The 27,935-nt window shown below is 41.8% G+C and overlaps 1 protein-coding gene and 2 long non-coding RNA genes across 3 annotated transcripts in view; all 3 read right to left on the reverse strand.

The window, feature by feature from the left end:
• LOC105940620 (NACHT, LRR and PYD domains-containing protein 3) overlaps positions 1-27,935 on the reverse strand; it is a 65,117-nt gene that overhangs the window by 30,143 nt on the left and 7,039 nt on the right. The window lies entirely within an intron of this gene.
• LOC112434083 (uncharacterized) lies at positions 1,728-5,559 on the reverse strand. Its single transcript, XR_013098217.1, has 4 exons — positions 5,335-5,559; positions 2,051-2,171; positions 1,868-1,966; positions 1,728-1,798 (listed from the first exon to the last, which is right to left on the reverse strand). It is a non-coding gene; the product is annotated as an uncharacterized LOC112434083 (long non-coding RNA).
• Positions 17,495-27,849, reverse strand: LOC143418290 (uncharacterized). The gene is made up of 3 exons (XR_013098214.1): positions 27,753-27,849; positions 18,760-18,806; positions 17,495-18,611 (listed from the first exon to the last, which is right to left on the reverse strand). It is a non-coding gene; the product is annotated as an uncharacterized LOC143418290 (long non-coding RNA).

Below are 27,935 nucleotides of genomic sequence, written 5' to 3' on the forward strand. Positions count from 1 at the left end.
TTTCTATCAACGCACTTCGGGCAGTTTGTCCGAGTAGAGTTACCTTTGCACACGTGCAGATGTGCAGCACATCTGTTAGTGACGGCAGCTGAACCAATCAGCTCAATATGGAAGATGACAAACACACACTGACCTCCCGATGGAAAGTTTGAGTATTAAAAAAATAACAAGACGGACCAGCCGACCAACATGAAGGATTCTGCACATCGTGACAGAAGGAATTTTCTTTTCACCGAAGCACTTCCAGCTTAAAATATCACAACAATGCAAAGCACTGATGACACAACTGCCAAGTGGACAAACTGCAGACCTGTTAGTGTTGTTAATAACATAGTTTTGGTTCCTCGTGTCAAAGACTTGAAGAAGAGTGACAGAGAGTGTTAGACTGCTGCAGGATCAGTGCCACCTCCACAGACCTGTGAAGAAAATGATTGTTTGACAGATGGGCTCAGATTCAGGATCAGCTGAGGAGTTTGTGGCTGACAGAATCCTGCAGGTACAGAGCAGAGCCCATCATTAGCATGCAGGACTGTCCCTGGGGGGGTCGGCTCATTCAGGAGGTTAATCAATGTTTACATGTTCAATAAACATGTTAAGTGTGTAAATTTGCCCTTTTCTCTCGAGTCTGTTTGCTCATGAAATGAACTTTGATTCGTTTACATTAAAAATGATGTTTAATGGTGATTAATCCAAATGAATCCACAGTAACCCTGTGATGAGTCTGATTAAACATTTTCATTAACAGCAGTAATATAGATTATATATGATTATATATTAGTGCACACTTAGCTTTTAGTATATATGTTTGTTACAAAGTTGTATTTACAGCAGAGAAGCTGAGTTAAAGACTGAAAACTATTCAAAGTCTCTTTGAATTGAAGCGTTTAACATTCTTTGTGTTTATTCTGCATTGACTTCATTATATGGTGTAAACGTCTGTTACAGGCTTAAATATAAAGTTGGAAAATGTAACTGCAGCTATTGATCAAGTAATTGTGATTAATCAGGATTAATGACAGAAGATTGTGTCATTAATTAGTCATGTTTTAATCTACTGACAGCACTAGTGTTCACTCTGGTGCCTCCAACTGTTTTACGCCCTTTCAACACCTTCGTGGTCAAAAGTGTACACGCACAAAATCTACAATAAAATCCTCACGCAGCAATAGGACAGACACACAATCCATTTATCTCTGTGTCTCAAACACACACACGTGTATTCAAAGCCTCGATTTGTTCATATTTCATCTGTTGTGTTTTTATCTTCAGCGTTTTCAGTGTTGCTGCATTTACACCAAAAATGTTTCCATTGATGAATCAGATTGATTTGAATGTGTTTCATCCATACAAATCCCTTCCTGGTGGTCACATGACTCTATAACATAACAGGAGTCATGTGACAAGAGTTTCATGCTGTAAAATGTCAAAATGGTTGAATGTGGTGGAGTAAAAATGTGAGATGCCAACTACTTTTCTTCAATATGAAATGTTTGCAGGGCCTGACAGGAAGTGGACGGACGCTCTGATCACTTCCTGTTTGCTGAAGTGGGTTTTCAGTTGTTTAGAAACCAAAGGCTTGTTTTAAAAGACAGTTTAAATGGGACTGAGGGAACGACGTGTTTGTAGTTTATATCCAACAACATCGAGCAGTTTAATCAAAGAGTTCATGTTGCTAACAGCTCACCTCTCTGCAGCAGACACAGGCTGGACTTTAAAATCAATGAGACCACCTTTAGACCAGTCACTCTGTAAGGACACAGAGCTGGGTCGAGGTCCAGGTTTGAGTCTCTGATGGATCCTGAAAAAGTTATAAATCTTCAGTAAAATTCTCATCACATATCAGCTGATATTATTGGTATTAGCTTACCTTTTCTCAGCTGACTGTCTTTGCTCAAATATCTTAATGACATCTTTGACTGAGTTACTTTCATAAGACACAGAGCTGGGTGGAGGTCCAGGCTGGTTCCTGTGAATAATGATGCAGCAGTGATGTGAGTGCTGAGCTGTGACATGGAGAAGAGTCATGGACAGTTAGAGATGGTCATCTCACCTCTGAGCTTTGGTCTGGCTCTCATGTTCCCCACACAGAGTGCTTTTAGAGGGAGGGACTCCCTCCTCTCTGTCCTCACACTGATCCATGCTGCTCAATTCAGCTCACACACACTTTCTACCTGCAGAGGAAACACAAATCATTCATGTGCACATCAGCTGAAATCCTCCTTTCATCATGTGTGCTGTCCAAATATCAGCTGCTTCTTTCCTGCTTCATCTCAGTGTCAGCTGGATGCAGTCAGACAGCAGTGTGAGGCAGAGGAAGCTGCCATCAGCTGCTCTGCTATCAGTCCACTAGATGGAGCCTGAAGCACACACGATGCATTCACTGACACACACTGATTCACTGTTTGGGAAACTAGAAAAATGTTGGTCTTGAACTAGCTGCATAATGCAGACAGGGTAGGACCCAAATATAACGGCGAAACATCTTCAAGCAACTTATAGAAGTCCAGATGCTTTTCTTTCCAAGCTCCTTCAACTATGATGACCTGGATGACTGAGAACCTTCACAGGAAAAATGAAACACACTGAACAAAGAATGCAAGACTTTCACAATAAAACAGCAAACAAAGGAACACAACACTGACACGTGAGCTTGACAGAGGAGTGGAGGAAAGGCAGACGAGAGTGAGCGAGGGAAAGAGGAGACAAGAGAGACATGACAGGCTGAGGAAATATAGAATGGAGCACCAGGCCTCACACAAACACACACAAACACACACAAACACACACAGAGACACACAAACACACACAAACACACACAAACACACACAAACACACACAGAGACACACAGAGGCACACAGAGGCACACACAGAGGCACACAGAGACACACAGAGACACAGAGGGAATCTAATGATCAAGGAACTAAACAGGAAGTATAAGAAACTCAAAGAAGCATAAATAAGACTGTAAATGAACCAGAACCATAAACCATAATACAAAAAATGCAAAGTGCTTGGTCAAAGGGACCCAGAACCATTAAAGTTCTTTTCTTTGCTCTTCAGTGTTTGAGTTCAAACAGACTCCACATTAAACTATGACAGCACCGTCCCTGCTGCTGCTGTCAGACCTGTTATTCACTCACTGCTCGCCAGTGTTTCTAATGAGTTTTACTCATCCATGAGAGTTTAAAGCTTGCACTTACAAGCAATGTTCCCTCTAATGTTTCACTTGTCTGAGCGAACACACAACCTCCCTGAGCGATCCACTGTGAGCGACATTAGACGTGTGCACTGTGGTCACGCCAGCGTCGAATCCATCCAAGTTACATGTTTATTAAAATAATCAATTTACAGCGTTTACATTTCTGTTAAACTACTTTTAATTAACTGCTTTAGCCCACTTACAATGAAAGTTAAAAAAGAAAATCTTGTTCATGACCTGTAGCATGTTAACACTATTGGAAGGAAAAATAACTTGAACTTCAATTTTGAAAACACAACTTTCTTTAAATAAAGCTCTGACTTGTATGATGAGTCTGTGGTCTGGGAGAGAGTCTGTAACTCTGTCTGCAACATACAGTAAATAATGACCAATGTTGGGCAGTTAATTATATAGTTACTTCTTCAAAAAAGTAACTGAGTTTTGCAAACAGAGTTTTTTGCAGCTGTTTACCTAAAAATGCAGCCAAGGTGTTTTTTTTTAAAATAAACATTTCAAACTATTTACAGAACAATCAGCTGTTCTGCATCAAATCTGATGCCACACAAATTATTTGTGCCGCTCCAAAAAATAATTTCTGTCCACTATGAGATGAAGGAGAACAACAGCCTGATACCTGCAGCAGCAGCAGATGTATCACTGCTGTAACACCTGTAACACTCAGCAGGCGCCTCATTGTTCTGACACACACAACAACACTATTGACTACACTACACACTAACTACACACTAACTACACAAGATTTGCTCTAAACGTCTCAAATCTCTCACATCTCAAAACACCGCCGTCACTCCGTTTCTTAACAACTAAATGCCATGTTTTGATTGGTCGACATGGTACATTTTTCGACCAATAGGAAAGGCTGGGGGTTGGTATTGTTTTTGCTCACAGGCTTTCGAGCGTTTTCCTTATAAAACGCCATTTTTACCGTTTCTTCCTGCAGTAAATATAAACAACGACAGTATTCAGGAAGAAAACCAAACATTGCAGATATTTTTATCATAACTCTGGTTTTACGTGGCCGATCAACACAATTTAAAAACTGGTATAAAGTCCACACTTTTCCTGTCAGTTGTTCCGTCTGTCCTGCTCACATCTCCAATGGTTGTACACGTTGTCATTAACGTGGCTTCACTCCACATCAGCCGCTTTGCTAAAACACCGGCACATATTTACTTTAATTTCAATTCAGGTTAGAATTCTTTTTGTGTGCTCAATACAGATTTTCTCTGCGCAGAGACCGTGCCAACAGTGCGCAGCTTAGAGGGAACATTGCTTACAAGGTGACTACCAATAAAAATGAGTGTGCTTCACTGTCAGAGCTACGGTGATTCATCCAGTAGGACTTGATAATAAAAATATTTGTTTGATGCTTTGCATTGAGGCGCATTGTTGAATTTGCAGGGACACAATAACCACAGATCAGTTGTTCAAACCACTACAGTAGGGAGCCATGTCATGAATAATAAACAAATACTAATACTAATACTACTACTAATAATAATGTTAATTTAAGTAATTGTTTTTGACTGAACATCACATATAATGTAACAAGCAGTAAATTCAGGTTAAGTGCATTATCAGCATTTGGAGGAGCTCCTTATCCTTCACTGCTCACCTCTTACAAAGTGTTCACACAGTTTGCTAGCTTCTTTCAGCCTGCTAGCTATGCTAACAAGTCTACTACACACACTTGAGTGGGTCACATGACAGACAGCAGAGATAGCTGCTCTGCTAGCTAAGCTAACTCATGTTAGCTTAGCTAGGTCAAGGTCAAAGAAATGAGGCGATGCTGCTGGGAGTTACGTCACAGACTAGCAGAATTTAGTTATTCAGCATAATATTTAATCCTTATTATCTGCTCCTCTCACCTCTGTTTACATCTGAAAACAAGAAAATTTAGCCAACAGTTTATTAGCTTTGGTGAAATTATAAACAGGCATCAGCGCAGTCACCTATACTGTGCTTTAATGCTGGAGCAGCAGGAACACCAGTTAATCTAAAATCTCCTTTTCTCTCTAAAAAGTGACAGCAGACTGAGTCAAAGACAGAAACCTTATTTAAACACCAAATATTCACTTCCTGATCCAGGATTCAAAGAGGACGTTGAACTTACTCAGCTTCTTCCAATGAACGTCTTCACTCTGCAGCTCTCTGCTGTCTGGACCAGGTCTGTGTAGAAACAGAAAATCCTCTGCTTCTTCTCCGTCAGCAGTCGTCTGTGTCTGCAGACTGCGTCACATTAAACACTTCACACCAGCAAAGAGGCTGAAGCTCACAGGTCAACGGTCAGCTGCTGCACTGTGTATAACAATTCACTTTTGAACAGTAGATAGCCTGTAGGCGTCTCTGCAGTGATAAACAGTTGACACATTAAACACTGAACCATAAAAGAAGCTTAAGCTGCAGCTCACAGGTCAAAGCTCAGCTGCTGCACCCAGTTATGAGTTTAAATAAATCATTAATCATGATCTTTTCCCTCTCAGCACTTTCACTTGGCCTTGGAGTGTTTTGACGGAGCTACACTGTATGTTTCAAATGTTGTAAATAAATTGGGAGTTAGGGCTGGGCAATATGGCCTAAAATCCATATCGCGGTATAATTTGAAGCATGTGCGGTAACGATATATATCGCGATATATTCTTTTCTTCTGTATAACGTATTTTCCACACTATAAGGCAGACTTACAATCCTTTAATTTTCTCAAAAATCAAGAGTATGAGTATGAATTCTGGTTGTGCTTCGTGACCTCGAACCGATTTTGGCTGCAGAAATCTGTTAAAAATGTTTTAGCACAACTTTGGTAAGCCGCACTGCTTGATGGATGGTCAGAGCATTACGGCTGCCATAGGGAGGAGCTTCACGGAGTAATCTGGGTCCAAAACTCCGACAGCTTCAGGTCCCAAAGTCAAACGAACACTGAGAGTTAAAAACGGTCTAAATTCTTTCATCTTTAATAAAATCATCAGCGTTGCTGCTTTAGCAGATGTAACAATTAAGTTTAATATCCATGAAAACAGAATTTATTAAATTTAACGGACTTAGAAGTTAACAGGAAGTTAGCGCGCTAGTTTACACCTAAACATTTCATACCATGTTCTGACTGAGATTTTTGAAACTAATTCAAACAGCTCTGCTACCACTTCCAACATAAATGAAGACAGAAAACTAAACAGCAGTGGCGTTTGCAGGGTTACTGAAGTTGGACTACCTGGTATATAATGTTGTGCTACGTGATTGCTAGCGACACAGCTATGTTAGCATAACATTAGCACAGTGAAGCTGGAGGATGAACCCCAACTCTTTTTCCACTCGATAAAAGTTAACGTGAGTGATTCTGGTGGTCAGGGACAAATGCAGTCGCATAGCAGGATGCTGTACACGGGCCAAACTTCAGTCACGAGAACAACTGAGATCATTCATCCACAACACGAGGCTAGTTATTAATATACTGCCACAACATGGGAATAGAGCAGCTGCAGAGAATTCAACATTATTGAATCAATGTTACGGAAGTGGAGGAAGCGCAGTTTTTGGCTTTCCCCGCGTTTCAAAAGTGCTTCATCTCTTTGCTGTGACTGTCACCCAGCATAATTGCAGAGGATAATGGTTTTAACCGCTGCGATGCTTTCGACCAAAACAGGTGCAGTTTGATGACATCATCACATGCGCTGTCGCGATAGAGCGGTATAGTCAAAATCTCTATCGTTGACCAAATTTAATCGATTCTGTCGTTTATTGTTTATATCGCCCAGCCCTACTGGGTGTGATTTTGTTGTATTGGTTTGTTTTTTGGTTTTATGTTTCCATGTAGATGAATGAAGACAGATTCACTCTTACCTTTTCAAAATGTCTATAAGGTAGACGAGGTCTATGCTTTTCTGCCTCTTCACAGATAATCCCAGTGATTTTCCCTTGGTCTGAAATTTCACCTGATCTTGTGATATTGAGAGTCATCTGCCTTTGAGGCAGCTAACCAAACAGTGTTCTCTAAACTCTAACTTTAATATACTTTGATATATTTCAGATTTCTGAGCTCTGCTCTGACTCCGTGCCAGTAGCTCCTTAATATGACTTTAGTTTGATCAATAATTAACCTGCAGAAAGTTTCTGTTCCCACTCCACCACGCCGAACAACCCTGAGAACAAATAATATGATGTGGGTGTGTCTGCAGGCTTCAGCACTGTGAGCATTAAACACAATAAAAGACTCACAAGTTCCTGCTCAAAGGTCAGCTGCCTTTAGATCAATCATTAACCTGCAGCAGGATCCAGTCTTCTGCCTGTTGTGGTTGTGACAGCTGCTCGTAGGAGAGTTTGTTTGTAGGAGGTGGAGATGTTCTCAGATCAAGTGCGTAATCGTCTCTTTGTGTAGACGCTAAAAGCTGTGAGCCAAAACTCTCTGCTCTGAAACTCTTCACTCAGTCCTCACGCTGAGAGTTTAGAGGCTGAACTTCTTGTTCCTCCATAACACTGTTTTCATGAAACAGCAGAAATGAGCTTGTGTTTCTCAGCAGTGCGCACACAGAGAACCGATCCTCTCTGCTCAGTCTGAACAAATCAAAGTGAAACGTCAGTGAAAACACAGCTGCTGATCAAACTGTGTCAGATTAATGCCTCAATGTTTCACTGTGACGTTAAAAAATACATAAAAATGATTTAAAGAAGTAGGAGGCAGATTTTCACAATAAGAGCACTTTGTTTTTAATTCAGTTAATGTCAAACTGTCATCAACACCTCTGTGTTGTCTCCGTCTCTGAGCAGATTCAGGCATTACTCAAATAATAAAGGCTTTTTTTCACTATTATACTTTTCATTAGTCTCCAGGTTGATGATTATAAACAGAATTATTAAAGTTTTTATCATTTCAGGCTGAAAATCAACATGAATTTGGTTCTAATCAAAGAAGCTCCTTTAATGTGTGTCATTAAAATCCTCACACAGACTTAAAAAGGCGACATTAACATTAAAATAAATGAAAGAAGCTTCAGCTGAGAGCTTCATGCAGTCATCATCAGCAGCTCATAGCAGTCACAGCTCTTTATTACGCAGCTTTGCAGGAATTAAAGTGGCTGAAGTGTCAGAGTTTGTGTGAGAAGCTGCTTCATGGACAGCTGTACACACGTCTTTATTATTTCTTCATAAATCAAACACACAGGTTTGTCTGTAGATGATTTAAAGTGTGTCGTTGTGCAGTTAAAGCTGTTTGTGTGACGCCCTGACCTCCTGTGAATGAAACAGCCAATCAGATCCATCAGAGAGAGAGCAGGAAGTGTGTGTTTGTGACAGAACAAGGAAACAGTGATGATGATGAACATAAAGATCCTCTGATGTTTCCTGTTACAGTAACGCTTGTTCATCTGTTGCTCTCCTACACTTTCCTATAAATAAAGGAGAAAAAGTCCGTTTAGTTTCATTTCCTACAGCTCAGAGTTACACTTCACATTCCTGCTGTCACATCAAAAAGCTTCACTTTGGTCCAACATCTACATGTTAACATGAAACACAGACAGACTCAGAACATCTGGAACATCTGCACTTTGACCCAAACTGTTATAGCAGGATATTTTCTGCATATTTCTTATGTTGGACCTGTTTGAACTGTAAACGACCTGTAATCATCTGTAAATGGTGTGAGACACACTGAGGCCACCTACAGGGCAGCTGGGGAACAGCAGGGATCTGAAATCATACGAGACGTTAGTGAGTGAGAAGAACAAACGGACTTAAGATGGCTCGAAGTGATCAAAGTTGATCTAAAACAGAAGATAAATCCACTGATTCTTTGTAAAGTTCATCTGCTGCTCACATGAATCCATGAAAGATTTATTTCACTGAATGTTTCTTCAAAGCTCATTTCAACCTGTTGAAGTCATGAATGAAAGTGCAGACTGAGAGTGGATCACATGATGTTTGAGGTGTGCCATGTGACATGTTCAGTATTGTCACACATGTCTAGATTGTCCCTGATATCATAACTGCTCAAACACTGATGATTATATTTGAAGAATTATTCCTGATGGCAGCAAAGTTTGAATGGAGCTCTCTGTCTGTGCTGATTTGTCGCCCTCTGGAGGTCAAAGCACAAACCTACAGGGCAGCTGGGGAACAGCAGGGATCTGAAATCATACGAGATGTTAGTGAGAAGAACAAACGGACTTAAGATGGCTCGAAGTGATCAAAGTTGATCTAAAACAGAAGATAAATCCAAAGCAGCATCAGATGAATGTTACCATTTCCAGTTACGGTGCCCTTCATCTAATATGGAAATGTGTTGTTTTTTTTAGCCGTGTTGTTGTTCTTCCTATTGTGTTTAGGCCAGAGATGCTCTTCAAACAGCGGACAGACATGACCACATTACAAGAACATGGTGTGAGTCCGATTTGATATTCCAGTCAACGCTGAGAGACCTTAACCAGGAAGTCAGAGGTCAGCTGATGCTGCGAGCAGGAAGTGAACCAAGGGAAAGGTCCACTCTACTCAATCTCAAAGAAAATATGCTGGTATTTGTTGATGTTGATGGTACAATAAAAATATATAATATAATAAATAATAAAATATCATGTGATGATGAGATGTGTTGTTGGTGTTTGTATTTTCTGTAAATGTCTTTTTTAATGTAAATGCTTTGTTCCAGACGGACAGGGAATCAGTTGCTGTACGATGACATCATCTTGATGTTGACGAGGAGGGCGAGAAAAACTAGTTTTGTCCTGCAGATGGCGATCTTGCACCGTGTTCAGAGAGCCGACACTTTGATGGTGCTGCTCTACTCAGCTTACTTTAGCCTGGGTTGGACTCTATATGAGCAGCTTCCACTCTGGTTTCACTCTTAAACACACTTGTTTGATTTCACTTGTAAAAGTTGAAGAATAAATATTTTATTACAAAATTATTTGTTGATGCATTTTTTTAGGGTCAAATATCTTGTTTGATTTGAGGAATGAACTGTTAGGGTGGAAAAAGTGAATCAGGTTAAAATAGTGGTGCTTTATATCAGTGAAGATGTATAATGTAATTTAAAATGTTGATGATGGGTTGTAGTGGGCTTGTACTTACAAAACTGCCTCATTTTATTGGAACGATCCACAGTTGCATCCATTCACGGATGACATCTGACATCATTTGACATCTGGTCTGAACACGTTTGTACACAAGATGCCTCAGTTCTGGATGTTTCCACAGACTCCTCTGTGCACCTAAAGAAAAGGTCAAGGGTCAGCAGCACATGTAGTTGGGACAAGTCTTCATTTACAAACAACAGTCGCATAAACTACACAATGATTTTCCTCCAATGACGACTTTTCACTTGCAGAAATGGTCCTGTGTGATTTCCAGGCTGTGATAGAAAAACTAGTTCCTAATGGCAGCGACTCACTCAGTAAACATGTGTTTCCTTCACCAACCTCACACACAGATCCAATAAGATCAGGAAGTGGGCAGTATAGTACAATATGTGTTATTCTGTGCTGCACTGCCCAAACTAAAGATCTGCTGAAGTGTTGGAAATGATCCAGATGTTTATTTTGGACGATACAGCAGAAGATCAGACATGAAAGTGGAGATAACACAGAAGACCTGCAGCAAAGGTCAGAGGTCAGACTGGGCCCTGGATTCAACAATGAGCCAATGATCATCAAGCAGTGACTAAAGCAGAGCCCTGACGTTCTGACATTCATCACACAGTCAGAACAAATGTCTGCTGATGACTTCATCTCATGAAACGACTGATAGATGTCAGTTCATTGATCAGCTGAGCTGCTGATCTTCATCGTCACAGAAACATTCAGCTTGTTTCAATCAGTAAATAACTCCCACTACTCCCAGTTTGAACTGTTCCCACTCAAAATGCTGTGAGAACAATGATCATTGTAGAACTTCACAAACATCACGTGTTGTTTTCCACATGTAAGATCAGCAAACACACAGAAACTTCCTGTTGCCACACACGGCCTCTAAAATCTCTTCCACGCTTTCTGTCTGAAGTCCACTCTCTGTGTCGGATCCACAGGAAACAACAAGATCTTATTAACATGGTTTTCAATGTGTCTCCTTCCAAAAAGTCCAACCAATGAACAAATGTGTGTATTTGTGGAGGCCGAACAAAAGCATGACACATTTCTCTGTTTCTATAAACTGGAGTCAAACACAAACATGAAGAGTTTCACTGACAGACTCCAAAATGCCCCCACAGTGGATCAAAGGGAAATCCTACAGTGTGGCCAGAGACTCTTAATGGCTCCAACATCAACACATCCACAATGTTGGATCCAGTTCTGCCTCACAGAGTTACTAAGACACACCCTCTGCCAGCATCACAACAGCTCCACCTGCTTCACCTGCCTCCTCAGCATCTGTACACCTGAAGAGAAAAGAAAGGCTCCAACAGCTCAAATCTACAAAGGATTCATGAAGTTTCATCCAACAATAACATGTTTGCCTTCCACAGTGTGCTGTTAGACACCACTGTACCTCTGCCATTTCAAAAAGAGCAGCTTGGGAACATTTTGGCTCCAAACACTTTGTGTTTAAGTTCTTTCTTTTCTTTGTGAAGCCGACAACATCTGGAGCTTTGTGACTCATAGAAACATCATTTTGTTCTTTAGATGACAGCAGATTGGGACTGAATAATCAATCACTATCAAACCAATAAAGACAAACATGCTGATTTTACAGGAACTTTGTTGGAGAAGCTGCAAAGACATGAAACTGGTGGAGATCCCAAACCAGTTGATAGTGCTGGTTATTCCAAATAAAGCTGTTTGAGATGAAATGACTTTGTGTCCTGATATATAATAAAGATGTTGTTGTTTTTGAGCCCCTGTATTAAAAGTAGTTTAAAGTCAGCTTGAGTTTGATGTCTTTATGTCAAAGCTGCTCATGATGTTGAGCTGCTGATGGAATAAAAACAATATAAAAGCATGTAGTCCAGACTTAAATGTAGCCTGTTGTTAGCTGAGGTCCACACACAGTGTTTGACAGTGTAAAGTGTGTGAAAGGGCTGCTGGTGGAGCTCACTAGGATGAGCAGGTGACCACGAGGTGGAGAGCAGCTGGCCTGGCTTTGACCCGGGCCACGCCCCCTTTCTCTCTGCTTTGCTGTCACTTATCTTCACTGCTCTGTCCAATAAAGCTGAAAAAGGCCCCGAATCAAAGAAATCTGCTGCAGCCTCTGAAACGTCTTCTGTTTCCTTCCCGACGGCTTTTTCACCGTCAGCCCATCAGACAGTCCAGCAGCATTTATGATGATGTCATGATGTTGAAGAGGCTGCTACGGTGGCCTCCCATGACCCCCAGCCTCATCACAGCTGAGATGCAGACATTTGAAAACATTCAGCAGACAACTGAATAACAGTCCAACACAACAGTCTGTGTGCAGACACACACTGACCTTTCATATAGTCAAACACAGCTGGTTGAGTCATTTCTCTGTGAGTCTAAAGTGAATCTAGTATTTGAAAGTCCACTTCCTGTATTTGTTGTTGAAGACTTCTTCAGCTTCTTCTCAAGGACATCAGCTGCTTGTTTGGCAGCAGAGGCAGTTAAGAAGCTTCCTGAAAAACACTGAACAGTGAGTTCACTGTGGCATATGACAGATTCAGCTTTCTGTGTGCAAATGTGTCTGTGTCGACCTTTCAAATGCTGTTGAATCCAAAACATCAGCGGCTCCTCGGCTGCTCACTTCATGCACTTCTGTCTGTGTGACAGTCCAATGACATCACAGCTGTTTCCAGCCCCAGTGTCTCAGGACTGGACACCTTTAAACATGTCGAGGATCAAACAGCGTCCAGCTAAACACACATGAAACTATCAGAGCTGACAATCATTCCAATAACATCTAATGGTTCATGTATGTAGACACAGGACTACAAGGAAATGGCTCTCAGCATCTGGCTGTGGGAACACATGAGTCCCTGTTTGTGTTCAGATTGTGTGCATGTTTTAGACGTGTGTCACATGTAGAAACACAACAATCCCACAATGACACACAGATGTGTTTGACACAGCTGTGCAGCTGTAAGTTGTTTCTAATGATTCATTGAAGCTCTTCTAACATTCTGGAGACGATCAGTACATGAATCTGTTCAACACGACAACAATTTGACTTCAGTGTGAACGTTTGCATTAAATAACCTTCTTCATCCAGCTGACAGCATCTTCATCCTATGATGTGAACAGTTCCTCCTGTTGATGACAAACCTCTGACAGGATCTGCTTGAGGAGCTTTTTCATGTGCAGCTCTCTGAGCTCAGGGCTGAGCTGCTGTTTCCTTAGTAGAACCTCGGACCATTTCGTGGCCTTTGCGTTTTTTAATTCCACGCCATTTCCACTGTGTTTAATGGAGTATAGCCAAATTTTCAAACATGTATTTTTTTCCCATTTTATTTTAAAATTTCAGTCTGAGTTTTTTAAATGAGCTTAAATGGCTGAATAAAAGGCATACATCCACTATCGAACCTCGTGGCCGATTTCTGCCCCTTGAAACCCATTATAAACGCTATTTTTCACTGCAAATTAATTACGGTCAAAGGGATCGTCGATGTTTTTAAGTTTCATTTTCATTTTGGAGGAGGCCTTAGAGTTGTAATTTTTTTATTTGTCCACCGAGTGGCGCCCTTGCTTCACATTTGACCCCTGCTGGAAAACAGCGGGCTGCTTAGACAGACCTGCGGAAAATGAAGCCTGATTCCCGGCGTGCAGCAGCGGCTTCGCCCGCTGATCGGGCGGGACCATTTTCGGTCCCTAGGACCGTGAGAGGGTGCTTTTTTTTTTTTAGTCAACAGGAAATGACGTATTTGTTGTCACGTGGTATCGGACGTGTGTGCTGGAAAAAGCAGTCCCCGGTGATCGTGCCCCGGTCATCGTCGCGACTTACCCCGGGAAGATGCACTTATTTCGGCCTAGAGGAGCAGCATTTGCCGCCTGGAGACCATTTTCTGGTCCTGAAAAAAAAAATAAAAGGCGATCGAAATGACTGTTTGTGCCAATCTTTAGTCCATCTAAAGGCCTAATTATAATAACAATTGAATATTACCTCAAATGTTTTTTTTGGAAAATATTCAAGTTTTATGTTTTTTGGGGCAAAAAAAGCAGTGCGCTCATGTGACGAAACCGGGATATAAAGGGTTAAAATCCGCGAAATGTAATTAAAACTTGACATGAATATTTCAAGGAGAAGTAGGTCTAAAAGATTGGCTAATTTAAAGTGGAATAAAATATTAATATATAAATTTTTTATAGCACTTTTTGGGCGTGATCGATTAGGACCGATAGTGTGTGCATTTTATGAAATGCGTTCCTGCAAAAAAAACAAAAGGCGATCGAAATGACTGTTGGTGCCAATCTTTAGTCCATCTAAAGGCCTAATTATAATAACAATCAAATATTACTTCAAATGTTTTTTTTGGAAAATATTTAGTTTTTTTGTTTTTTGGGGCTAAAAAAACAGGGCGCTCATGTAATAAAACTGGGATTTAAAGGGTTAAAACAATGAAAATATAATTAAAACTTGACATGGATATTTTAAGCAGAAGTAGTTTTAAAAGATTGACTAATTTAAAGTAGAAAAAAATATTGATATATAACATTTTTAGAGCACTTTTGGGGCGGGACCATTTTTGGTCCCGAGGTTCACGAAAGGATGGGATTTTGAGGTTCTACCAAAGGTTAAGAGCTGCTGCCTCCTCGCTGGACTTGTTCTCCTCTTCTTCTCCTAATGACACCATTTCTGCTTCATATTAAATTCAATAAAGATGCTGACATGTTTCTGTAGGAACAACATCATTGAATCTATAACAACTGGAGCCAAACCAGTGGCTCTGCTGGGATCACTGGTGAGCCAACACTTCCTTGTTGATGCAGATTTCAGGGCTTCCTTTTGCTCCTCCGTTATAACTGTTCTCTCTTCTCAACACATGATGACACAAAGGAATCAGCAGTGACAAAGATGATGCTGAAGAGAAGCACACACTTCACACATATAACAGAGCAGTGCAGTTACACACACCTCTGCTCGACATCAGGCCTCAAACAAAGACACAAAACACTAACTTGACTCTAAACAGAAGAAACGAGCAGCTGTTTCTGTTCTGTGCTTATTTATATTTGACACACATGCTTCTCTTTGTGCAAACACACATCGCACTATAAGGGTAACCTCGCACACAATGATTGGACAGCACAGTGATGATGCTGGGAGATCCTATACGCAGCAACACAGAAACACTGAGAACTTTAAACAATGATGGAAAGTGTTATAAATGACTTGTTGGCCTCTGATCTGTCACAAACAGCTGAAACGTGTCTCTCATGAGTCACATGAAGGTTTTTGACAGAAAGGACAAAAAGTAGCTGCAGTCAGTTTGTGTCATTTTTATATTTATTCATCTGGGAGAAAAATCTGAGGGACATTAAAATGTGTTTTCAACAGAGACAAGAACATGAATATAACAGAAGAGGTAAATGAACATGTTTCAAGTAAACAGCTGGACTGATCAGGTCCAAACACAGAGTGATAAACTTGTCCAACAGCTGTCATATCTTTATATAGAAGCTCTTTATAAATGCTGCTCACTGCAGTCTGTTTACTAATAATGTCAAAGTGTTAGAAACACAGAAACATCAGAATGGTCTTTGTTCACAGAAACCTGTCTGGGATCCTTTGTTGTTCTTTTGATGCAGAGTTACATTATAAATATAAAGAGTTATTTCAGAGTCTCATCAGTTTTCCTGCATGTCTTTATTTAACACATCAGCAGGGCTGAAGCTCTCATGTTAAACACACACTGATCTATGGACACGTTCATGTGTTTCTAACAGAACCAGGCTGTTATCAGCCTGCACTAACATTATGTCACACACACTGAATGTAACAGTGACAGTTTACATCATCACACAATCAGCTGTGATTGTTTCACTGTCATCAAACGAGTCAACAGGAAGTAGAATCAATAGAAACCAATCATTTCCTGACAGCATGTCTGATGGAAATAAGTGCAGATTATGTATGAAGTCTAACTGCACACAGTAACTGTGTTACAATAAGGACTTAACAGCGCCCTCTGCTGGAGTGTTTCAGTACTGCGTTAACTAGAATACACCACCTCCTCCTCACACCACCTGCTACAGCTCTACTCTTCTATGACTACAGTCATCCACAGCACTGATGTGAGGTCACATGGTTCATATGTAAGGAGCACAGCTGACCTCAGGTCAGTTTAATGACTGTGAGCAGCAGCTGTGTTATTGTCACTGTGACAGGGAGACACTCTCAGACACAGCGCTCATGTCAGCTTGTTCTCATGCAGGAGGATCAGGAGCTCCATGTTTGTCTTTCTGTTTGAATCATGATGTGTTTGTGCCATCAGAGTCTGTCATGAGTACTCAGGGTTTCACAGCAGCTCTTCTGGATGCTGACGAGGACTCCAACCTCATGTTTCACCTCTCTGTGAACACTCGTGTTTCTTCTCTGGGCTCATCTGGACAAAAACACCTTTCTGTGTTTGGCTGCAGCCTCATTCTGACTGACAGGAAGTGTGTTATCCATGAGCTGCACTTCTGTGAGGAAGTTTCCTGCTGTGTTTCCTGTCTGTGGACAAACACGAGTGTTCCAGCTGAGGACTTGGTTCCTTCCACCTGTCCATACAGGACATCACGCTGTCTGCAGCTCTGTAAATGCAGCTCCAGGTCCTTCCACGTGCTGCTCTGTATTTGTGCAGTTTGTAGTGTGTCCTGGGAAACGTAGCACACATGGTGTTCTTCTGCTGTTTCCTCCTTTCACTGAGTGTGAAACACTGACGCTGTGCTGTTGTTCACAGAGGGGAGCTGATTCTAGCTGCAGCTGGACTCTGTCATCTAACTGAATGTGTTGGTGCTGATCACGGGGCTCTGAGGGGGGAGCAGCAGGAGGACTCTGGATGCTGACGTCAGTGTATCTGTGGAAGCTCCCACAGCGTGTCTGTCATTCAATATTGTGCTGTATATTGTATCTATGCAAAGATGAACAGACTGTGTGTTCACTGGTCTCTGTGCTGCAGCTCTGATGTCATCATCACTCCCTCCTCCACCCTCAGCAGTCCCAGCATGCTGCTGTGGTGCACCCCACCCTCACTCTACACCTGAGCCACAGACCACACCCTCCACCTCAATATACACCACAGTTTTCTCTGCTGTGGAAATGAGATCAGGAGGAAATCATCATTATTATTATTTAATAAACGCTCACATTAATGTGGGCTTATTTGTTTCATATTAGAAACATTAGTTGAGTGTTTTTAGTATAAAATGGTCAAAGTCCCTCTTTTTGCTCCTCCCCTCACCTGTGGATGGGCGGTGCTGTTACCGTGGTGACAGCTTGGATGTGTTTCAGTCCTGCCTGGTTATCACTGCAGGAATCTTTCACATTTATTACAGGTAATAACTCTGATTTTTCTGTGTATTATGAACCAAATGTATCCTGATACACACAGAGATGGATGAGCAGAGGTTTTTTTTGCAGTTTATGTAGTTACTATGGACTTAATGCATACATATTATTAAAATTAGGGCTATAACAGTTGTATTGATGCATAGCAACTTGAAATGCTCCCACAAATGGCTCCACAGCATGTAAAAATATAACAAAAGCTCTGGCGGACTTGGTTCTGTGGTCAGTCTTAAAGGGTGAAGTTAAACTCTGTAATCTTCACTGTGTCACAGAGTTCAGTGAGTCCCGTTATTCACAGTATCAATCAGATCATCAGAGAACAGCTGATCAGCAATCAGTGGTGCCAACAGCGCCTCCTGTGGTGAGAGGATGCAATAATGCAATGTAGCATTTTTCCACTCAACACTTGCAGTCATGGAAACTGTCTGTTGGATCAGCACAGGGACACTGAGTCACCACGAGAGACATAAAACCCAGGATAAAGAGTTTGAGTGAATGTGGTGTTGAAGGTGTGGAGGTGGATCAGAGTGTCAGAGGAGACTCTGTAGAAGGACAGAGTGCCAGCAGGACAGTCCACATACACTGCTGCTCTGTTAGAGACAGAGGAGGAGGAGGAGGAGGAGGAGGAGATGGATGTTACTCTGTTATTGTGCCTGACATGACGAGGACCATCATCAGTGCACCACAGACTCCAGGACTGATCATTGTCTCCAAACCAACAGTCAATTCTGTTTCCTTTCCTTCTGATGCTTCTGTAACTCACTGATATATCAACCTTTCCTCTCCACTCGACCTCCCAGTAACAGCGACCAGTCAGACCATTTCTACACAGCAGCTGATAAACATCAAATCTGTCTGGATGATCAGGATATGACTGAACCTCCTCCACATGTGTCACCTTCCTGTTGTTGTCAGACAGTTGGAGGTTTGTGTTCACTGTGTTTGTGTCGATTGTGAGTTGACAGGAATCTGATGGAGAGAACAAACACAATCCAGCTGCAGTTATTGATCCATCATCTGTTCATTGATTGACACTTTGATGATGACTCCTGACATGATGAAGATGGTTGAATGTGTGCTGCTTTGTTTTCATGAATCCCATTAAAAACACACTTACACTTCCTCAGACCTGGTCTCAACCATCGGACTCCAGCAGGCTCCACCCTGAAAGGAGGAGGGGGGTCAGAGCAGCACAGTCAGCATGCACACATGGACATTACATGGCTCTCACACACACACTGTTACACACTGAGCTCAAAGCTCGGCTCCACTGTTTTATTCAAAGAAATCTACATTTATTTATCAGCACATTTAAAAACAGCTTGAGCCAAAGTGCTGCACAGAGTAGAGAGAAAATAGGAAACATACACAGTAATGACTATAAAGACTGGTCAGGATTGAAAGCTACAGAGTACAAATGTGTTTCCAACCGGCTTTTAAAAATGTCCAGTGTTGGTGACGACCTGATGTGAAGGGCGACTGTTCCAGAGTTTGGCTGCAGCCATCGATAAAGCTCACCTCTGTTTTTACGTCTAGTTCTGGTCAGAAGCTGCTTATCTGCAGACCTGAGGGCTCCACTTGGATTCTTTTGTTAAAGAGAGATAAGATGGAGCCAATCCATTCACAGATTTAAAGACAACCAGATCTGGAAGTGGATTCTACCACGTACTGGTAACCAGTGGAAAAAGCTGGTGATGGGTCGTCTAGCACAGACCCACCGCTGGAACCAGACAATTGATGAGGGAGAGAACTGTGACAGCGCCGTTCCTTCACTTGACCTCAGTCGCTCTCGTCTGCTCCCTCGTAACACTGCTCTTTATTGAGCTTACATGAATATGCACAAGTTCATTATGACGTCTTACACAGGTATGAACAAAGAGTACCAGTCTGTGCATAGTGTGTGTGTGTGTGTGTCTGTGTGTGTGTGTGTGTCTGTGTATGTGTGTGTCTGTGTGTCTGTGTGTGTCTGTGTGTCTGTGTGTGTGTGTGTGTGTGTTCCAGATGTGACCCTGTGACCCCAAAGCTGGTGCTAAGAGTCCAGCGGTCCCCCTAACAAAGGGCTCTTATACTTAACCAGACACAGAGTAGGTGTCCTCCTACACCAGGGGTCTCAAACTCGCGGCCCGCGGGCCAATTGCGGCCTGCCGGACGATAGTTTTTGGCCCCACCTTAATATGAAAATGTAATGTTAGTTTGATAATGTATGACACTTTACAGTGTTGTGGGCGGAGCTGAATTAACCCACCAATCAGGGTGGGATATGGATCTCAGGGGACACCAGCCGGGCTTGATGCAAGCAGGGAAACATTTCTCAATGAGTCAAAGTTCCAGCAGCGTTGCCCTGGAGTGTTTCTTTCTTTCCTGTGCCTGGCTGGCTTCCTCCTTTCTATTGGGCAAACGCCGACATTCGCCCCAGCGCGCTGCGTTCACAACACTTCAAAAAAAGTTGTTTTTTTAAGTTGCTGCCCAGCGGGACATTATACGTATATAGATTTATACACACGTCAGTGGGATTTAAAGTTATTTTTCCACAGAGAGAGATCTCATATTAACTCTCACAGTGATGCGTAGGCGGCGGGATAAAAGAAAAGTCATGAACTCAATGCAGCCCAATTTAGTCTGCAGTCACATAGCGACACCTGTTCATCGGCAACAACAGTCCCCGGTAACCCGGACTAATTATAGGGTCGCACCGTAATTTGTGGCTCCATGTTTTTATTTGCATCACTGCGTTTGCATTGCAGCAAACATGAACATTACATATATTTCAATATAATGTAAAAGCAGTCAAAACAACTAACATCAGAAACAGCTGATGTTATTTGTTATATGTCACGGTGTCATTTCCGCTTCTTTCTCCTGTAACAACAGCCCGGCGCCGTGAGCAGTCGCCTTTTTTGCGCTCGCTATCCCTGCACTTTCTACCATCTGCAAACGCCACGGTGTTCGTGTCGTCATGAAAGACATGAACATCGAGCGTAAAAACAAAGGAGACTGCTACCGGCTTTTTATCTGCCGATCGCCGTGCTACGGTTGCAAGAAAAAGAAGCAGAAATGACGTTCTCTACGCGTTGAGACGTTCCCCGTCCGTCGGCTAAACGCTTGATTGAAACTTCAATGCGACAGTGACACCAAGTAGAATTATAAATGTCACATAGCCCCAAACATGTCTTTTTCAAAGCCTGCGGTGAAGAGAAAGGTTGGTGATGAGCACCGACAATTTCAGGAAAAGTGGGCAATGCAATATTTCTTTGTTGAGCACAGGGGCACCCCGACCTGTCTTATTTGCACAGAGAAAGTTGCGCTGCACAAGGAATACAATTTGAAACGTCATTACACAACTAGACATGCTGAGCTGGATGCAAAATACCAGGGAGACGAGAGAGCGAACCGGGTTGCCAGTCTTAAAACAGATCTACTGAGGCAGCAAGATTTCTCCAAGAAAGCAACCAAAGAGAATAATGCAGCAGTCGGAGCCACGTGGTTAGTGAGATGATTGCTAAAGCAGGGAAGCCATTCACAGAAGGTGCATTTGTCTAAAAGTGCATATTGCAGGCTGCAAATATAGTCTGTCCGGGAAAGAAAGGTCAGTTTAGCAACATCAGCCTTTCTGCCAACACCGCAGCAGATCGCATTTCTGACCTGTCAAGTGACATTTATGACCAACTGTGTGAGAAAGCCAAATGTTTCAGTGTATACTCAGTCGCTCTTGATGAGACCACAGACATCACCGACACTGCCCAGCTCCCAATGTATGTCCGTGGTGTTGATGACAGTTTTGAAGTGATGGAGGAGCTGCTCACAGTAATTCCAATGCATGGCCAGACCACCGCTCAGCAGATATTTACAAGCTGTGTGATGCCATTGAGAATGTTGGTTTGCCATGGAAGAGGTTTGTTGGAATAACAACAGATGGAGCGCCATCAATGACAGGGAGGAAACATGGACTGGTGGCACAAAACAAACTGGAAGAGGAAGGCGTGGAGGAGGCCATTGCTCTGCACTGCATCATCCATCAGCAGGTCCTTTGCAGCAAATGCCTGAAGTTTGACAATGTGATGTCTATTGTTGTGAAATGCATCAACCAAATCAGATCCAGGGGCTTAAAGCACCGAAGGTTCTGTGCTTTTCTAGAGGAAATGGAGTCAGAATATGGGGATGTGCTCGACTTCACTGAGGTACGTTGGCTCAGCAGGGGAAATGTATTAAAGAGACTTTTTGAGTTGAGAGCAGAAGTGAAGCCTTCATGGAGAAGGATGGAGTTAGTGTTCCTGTGCTAACTGATCCCAAATGGCTCATGGACTCAGCTTTTCTTGTTGATATGACACATGAGCTTAATGTACTGAACAAGACGTTACAAGGCCAGGGGCAACTTGTCAGTGCTGCCTATGACAACGTGAGAGCATTCTCCACAAAACTGGCGCTCTGGAAAGCTCAGCTCTCTCAGACAAACCTTTGCCATTTCCCAGCATGCAAGGCTCTCGTGGATGCAGGCACACCATTCAGTGCTGACGAGTATGTTGATGTCATTTTGAGGCTACAGGAGGAATTTGATCACAGATTTGCTGACTTCAAGACACACAGAGCCACCTTTCACATTTTTGCGGACCCCTTCTCCTTTGATGTGCAAGATGCCCCTTCTGTGCTTCAAATGGAGCTCATTGAGCTGCAGTGCAACTCTGAACTCAAAGCAAAGTTCAGGGAGGTGAGTGGAAAAGCAGACAAGCTTGGACAATTTTTGAGAGAATTGAGCCCTAGTTTCCCTCGGCTTTCCCGAATGTTCAAGCGGACCATGTGCCTTTTTGGTAGCACATACTTGTGCCAAAAGCTCTTCTCCACTTTGAACTTCAATAAGTCCAAGTACAGGTCCAGACTTACGGATGATCATCTTCAAGACATACTGAGGGTCGCAACTGCTTCCTCCCTCAGGCCAAATCTGGCTCAGCTATGCGAGAGGAAACGCTGCCAGGTCTCTAGCAGCAAGGAGTAGGCAAGAGAAGCCATGTTCAGAAGAACAGTTCATTTTCTACAGTGTTCCATTCATGTTCAGAAGAAGGTTATAGAACTGTTAATACAGACATTTCAATCTAAATACAGCAGATATAGAAGACTGAAAAAAAACACACAAGTTCACTGACTAAAAATATCTTATTATTGTTTTATTTATGTATTACTGATTGATTGATTTTCTTATTAATTCTTAATTTGTTTATTTATTTTTAATATTTTGTGTTAAAAAATAAAAAAGAGATTTGAGAAGATTGGAATTTTTTAACCATGCCTTTCCTGTGGAAAACCTAATGCGGCCCAGCCTCACCCAGACTCTGCCTGCAGCGGCCCCCAGCTAAATTGAGTTTGAGACCCCTGTCCTACACCATAAATCAGTAAGAGAGGGTACGACCTCTCTCATGGCCCCAAGTGGTGTGTGCATGCCAGAGCACTCTGGAAGGCACACAGAGTCTTTACAGACTACTAAGGATCAAACCTCTATCATTATGCAATCAATTATACAACTCTAAGCATATATGAGTAAATATTTCTAAGCATAAATGACAATCAACAATATAAACCTTACAGCTGGTTTTAATAACAGAATTTATTTGTTTCTCAAACGAGAAAGAGCTATCGAGAAACACTCCTAAATCTTTAGTTCTGAACTTTTCCAGTGGGCCAAGGTCAACATTATCTGCTAATGCTAAATAGGCTGCCGTTATTAACTAATGCTAATTTGATGTGAATTAGCATTATGCACTAATGCTAACACTTTTTAACAATGTGAGTAGCTAATGCTAACACTATTTCCCTTAACTTTATAACATTGTGAACGGCTAATGCTAACACTCTTTTCCCTAGCATTACAACATCTGAGCTGCTAATGCTAAGTAGGCCACCATTAGCACCTACGTCTATCCATCCATCCATCCATTCGCTTCCGCTTATCCTTTTCAGGGTCGCGGGGGGCACTGGAGCCTATCCCAGCTGTCATAGGGCGAAAGGCGGGGTACACCCTGGACAGGTCGCCAGTCTGTCGCAGGGCTAACACACAGGGGCAGACAACCATTCACACTCACATTCACTCGCACATTCACACCTAGTGGCAATTTGGATTTTCCAATTAACCTATCCCCACAAGCTGCATGTCTTTGGACGGTGGGAGGAAGCCGGAGTACCCGGAGGGAACCCACGCAAACACGGGGAGAACATGCAAACTCCACACAGAAAGACCCCGGCCTGATGGTGGAATTGAACTCAGGACCTTCTTGCTGTGCGGCAACAGTGCTAACCACCGTGCCACCGTGCTGCCCACCTACGTCTAATTTAAGGCAAATACGCATTAGAACCTAATGCTCATATCGTTTTCCTTTGCTTTATAGCAATGTGAGCAGCTACTGCTAAATAGCATTAGCTAATAACAGCAGTCTAATTTAATGCAAGTTAGCATCATTTGCATTATAACGATGTGAGGAGTTAATGCTAAGTATGCTGCCATTAGTGGCTAATTCTAATTAGGGGTGAATAATTATTACAAGCTAATGCTAATATCGTTTTCTCTTCCCTTTTAACAATGTGAGCAGCTAGTGCTAGGTAGGCTGAAGCTAGCAGCTAATGCTAAAGCTAAAGATAATTTGATGTGAATTAGCATTACATTAGTGAGGAGTTAATGCTAAGTAGACTGCCATTAGCAGGTAATGCTAATTTAAGGTTAATAGGAATTGGCATCTAATGCTAATACCATATTTTCTTGCTTTAACCCTTTAAAACTGGTCAGAGTGGGCACACTCCGTTTTGCGCAACTATTTTTAAATCCCGGTAGCACTGTAATCACGTGAGCTAGCGCAATAATTTTTTTTGCATATGAAACCTGAGGAGTTGTATTTACATCTTATGCCATCAGCTTGTCCTAGGTTACAGTTTCCTTCCACATATGCTTAGGACTCATATTGCTCTGCTGGAAATAGTTTATTTTGATGCATATGCTGTTATTTTGCAAATTTGCAGTATAATATTTATTTTCGTTTTTCCTGCAGTGTATAAAAATTGGTGTATTTCAAAAATAAAACTATGAAGGCACTCAAAATAAATTTCCTGAGGTGGGAAACTATTTTGTGCAACTTTTTTGTATTTACAGTTTTGAGGGATAAGCCTCTTAAATTTCTCTAACTAGAAATATATGTTAAAAAAACAAAAACGATTTTCAATTTTTTTGTAGTTTATTGCACTTTTTTGCAATTTATGTAATTACTATGCACTTAATACATACATATTATTAAAATTTAGGCTGTAATGGTTGTATTGATGTATAGCAACTTGAAATGCTCCCAAAAATGGCTCTACAGCATGTAAAAATAAGCTCTGGCGGACTTGGTTCTATGGTAGGTCTAAACGGGTTAAATCAATATCAGTAGCTAATCCGATTGCTCAGTCTGACGTCAGGTGAAGTCATTTTTATGCATTTAAGAGCTGTGTTGAATTCAACATTACAAACTGAACATTAGAACTATCCTCTTCTCCAGGATTTTCCTGATTTAACATTTCAATATGACATTTCCAGCGCTTTGTTTTCTCTGCTCACAGACAAAACAGATACACGCATGTATATACAGCCCACGTCCAGCTCTGCATGCACTCCTGCTCCATTTCTATAGAGAATAAACAACGTAACACAATCATTCTCCATTGTTTTCAACTCAACCAGCTGCATTTAATGAAGGAGTTTGAATTTACTTTACAACAGCTGCTGTTGTTTCCTGTCTGCATTCATGTTCTTAACTGTACTCCACACATTCTGAACTGGTGTACCGTAATTGTCGGGCTATAAGCCGCTACTTTTTGCACAAGCTTTGAGCCCTGCGGCTTTTAGTCAGGTGCGGCTTTTCTATGGATTGTCCATGAGCGGATTTGTTTTGTTTGTTCCGCTGTTGTACGGCACTACGTTGCCTGGCGGAAGGATCGGGGTTCAAGAGTGGTATGTTGGTCACATGTCCATCCGTCAGGCAACGTAGTGCAGTACGAGGTAGCGCGAAAAACAAACTTCAAAGTAGCGCTACCCGTTCAGCTGGAGGCCTGGATGATGAGCGGCGATAAACTTGCAAAAAGCAAGTTATGCCCAACTCCACCATTGGATTCTGACAGCGTGGAAAAGTGTGAAAACATCCACGATCACCAACAGATTTCGAAGGGCTGAATGCTGCATGATGGAGAGGAGGACACCGCCACGGCCCTTCTGAGGGTGTTCGACTCTGACACTGACAACGAGGATTTCTTTGGTTTTGAAAGTGACAACGAAAGAAAGAAGCTGAGAGTGGATGACGAAGCCACCTTGAGCCTGTTTGTTTCCGACACTGGAGGAGAGGACTTTGGTGGTTTTAGTGGGCAGGAAGATGGTGGTGAATGACTGACTTTTCTTCTTGTTAAAGCCGTGTCACTGCACCTGAGCCTAAAAGGTAGTCCGAATCTATTTTTCTGGTGTGCTGTAGGTTATTGTTATGTACTACATTTGTTACTCATTTATGAAGCACAGTACATGTTTTGTACTTGTAATTACCGCTACTTGTACATATACCTAAAAAGTTATGCAAATATGTACCCATAACTTGTTTTTCAAAATATTAATAAAAGGGGTGTGTCTCCAAACAGCCATCACTTTCCTGACAATTCGCTTTGTGCATATTCTCTTACATATGATAAGTCAACATTGAAACACCTGCGGCTTTTAGTCAGGTGCTGCTAATGTATGTACAAAACAGGATTTTCCCCTGATTTTAGCTTGTGCGGCTAATATTCAGGTGCGCTCTGTAGTCTGGGAAATACGGTAGTTCTTCCTAAAGTACTGCAGTATTCCTGCCAGTACATCCTTTTAGTTTTCCTAACTGTTTCCTCTGATGCTCGTTGCTATTCTTTCCTCAATGCAAATTCATGCTAAGCTCCTTCATATCCATCCCTGTTTCTAAACCTGTAATAATTGCTTTAATGTGTCTTTGGCCTAATTATGAGTCTGTCCATATGTTTGTAGTTCCCCACTTGCTTTGGTTTCTTAGCTCTGATTCTCTCAAATTTATCCTTGAAATCATTTACTGGCATCTCTCCCTCTCACTCCCACTATCCCCAGAACACCAGAGTATTCATCTCCTGGTTTATCCTATGGCCTCTTTGCATTTTCTTCAATCATCCCTGTTTCTAGAGTCTCACCCCATCTGCAGGCAGTCCAAGAGAAACTGCCTCTGCCATTTTCTTCTTCTTAATCTTTGATTTTTCTCTTCACTTTCTCCATTGGGTCTTCTTAGACGCACTTTCCAGAAAGCAGCAACATTTTTTGTGCCCCATTTTTCAAATTGTGCATCTTACTTCAGCTTAATGTGTTTCCTGTTTTGTTTTTACACAGGTCATGTAAAAGAAATCCTACCAGAGACTCGACAAAGCTGAACTGAAAGACAGCACAGGCAATAAATCAGAGCAGCACAGAACTTAAGCTCATGGTCCATAGAAGCTGGGCTCTACAGGTGTACCAGGACAAGCTTAGTGTAAGTCCCTCGAAAAAGTTTCACTTGTGCTGTTTCGGTGTAAATTACTGGTTTGTTTGAACAATTTCATCAGCTGAACCATAAATACTCCAAAACAATTTCTTTGTGACTCAGTGTGATTTTTCATTTTGTAATATTAGCATGTCAAACTCTACATTCTCTACACAGATGAGAAATGAAGTGTATTTAATAATAAAAGTTATCTCTCAGAGACAAAGTTAGTGTCTCATTCAGGTCTGTATCTGAGTAGCCTCAGACACATGCAGTGCTCATATTTTCTGTTTTGTGTGTCACTCAGACCTCTTCCTGACAGGGGCAGCAATTTCATTTAAAGTCCCATTCACTGATACAGGCTGCTGGAGCTCCAACCAGGAGGGTACACACATGATCCAGGGAAAAAAATTATATATGGTCTCTTAGATAAATATTAAGAGGTCCTGTGTTTTACTAAAAAATCAAAGTAGTAAAACACAGGACCTTTGGGTTAGATATAAGGTGATTTGACAAATCATGTCTGTTGTAAATGAGTAAGCCATTTATCGACCTGACTCAGGTTTTAAATCATCATCAGAAAAGACTGAATCCTGACCTGAGAATTGTACACTTTGGACTCTCCACTGCAGAAAATAGAAGCTTCAGTCCTGAATCCTGCAGGTTGTTGTTACCCAGATCCAGCTCTGTCAGACGGGAGGACTGGGAGCTCAGGACTGAGGACAGAGCTTCACAGCTTCTGTCTGACAGGTTACAGCCACTCAGTCTGAAGAAAGGATGA

The sequence above is a fragment of the Maylandia zebra genome, linkage group LG4 (genome assembly GCF_041146795.1).
Source record: "Maylandia zebra isolate NMK-2024a linkage group LG4, Mzebra_GT3a, whole genome shotgun sequence".
Lineage (NCBI taxonomy): Eukaryota > Metazoa > Chordata > Actinopteri > Cichliformes > Cichlidae > Maylandia > Maylandia zebra.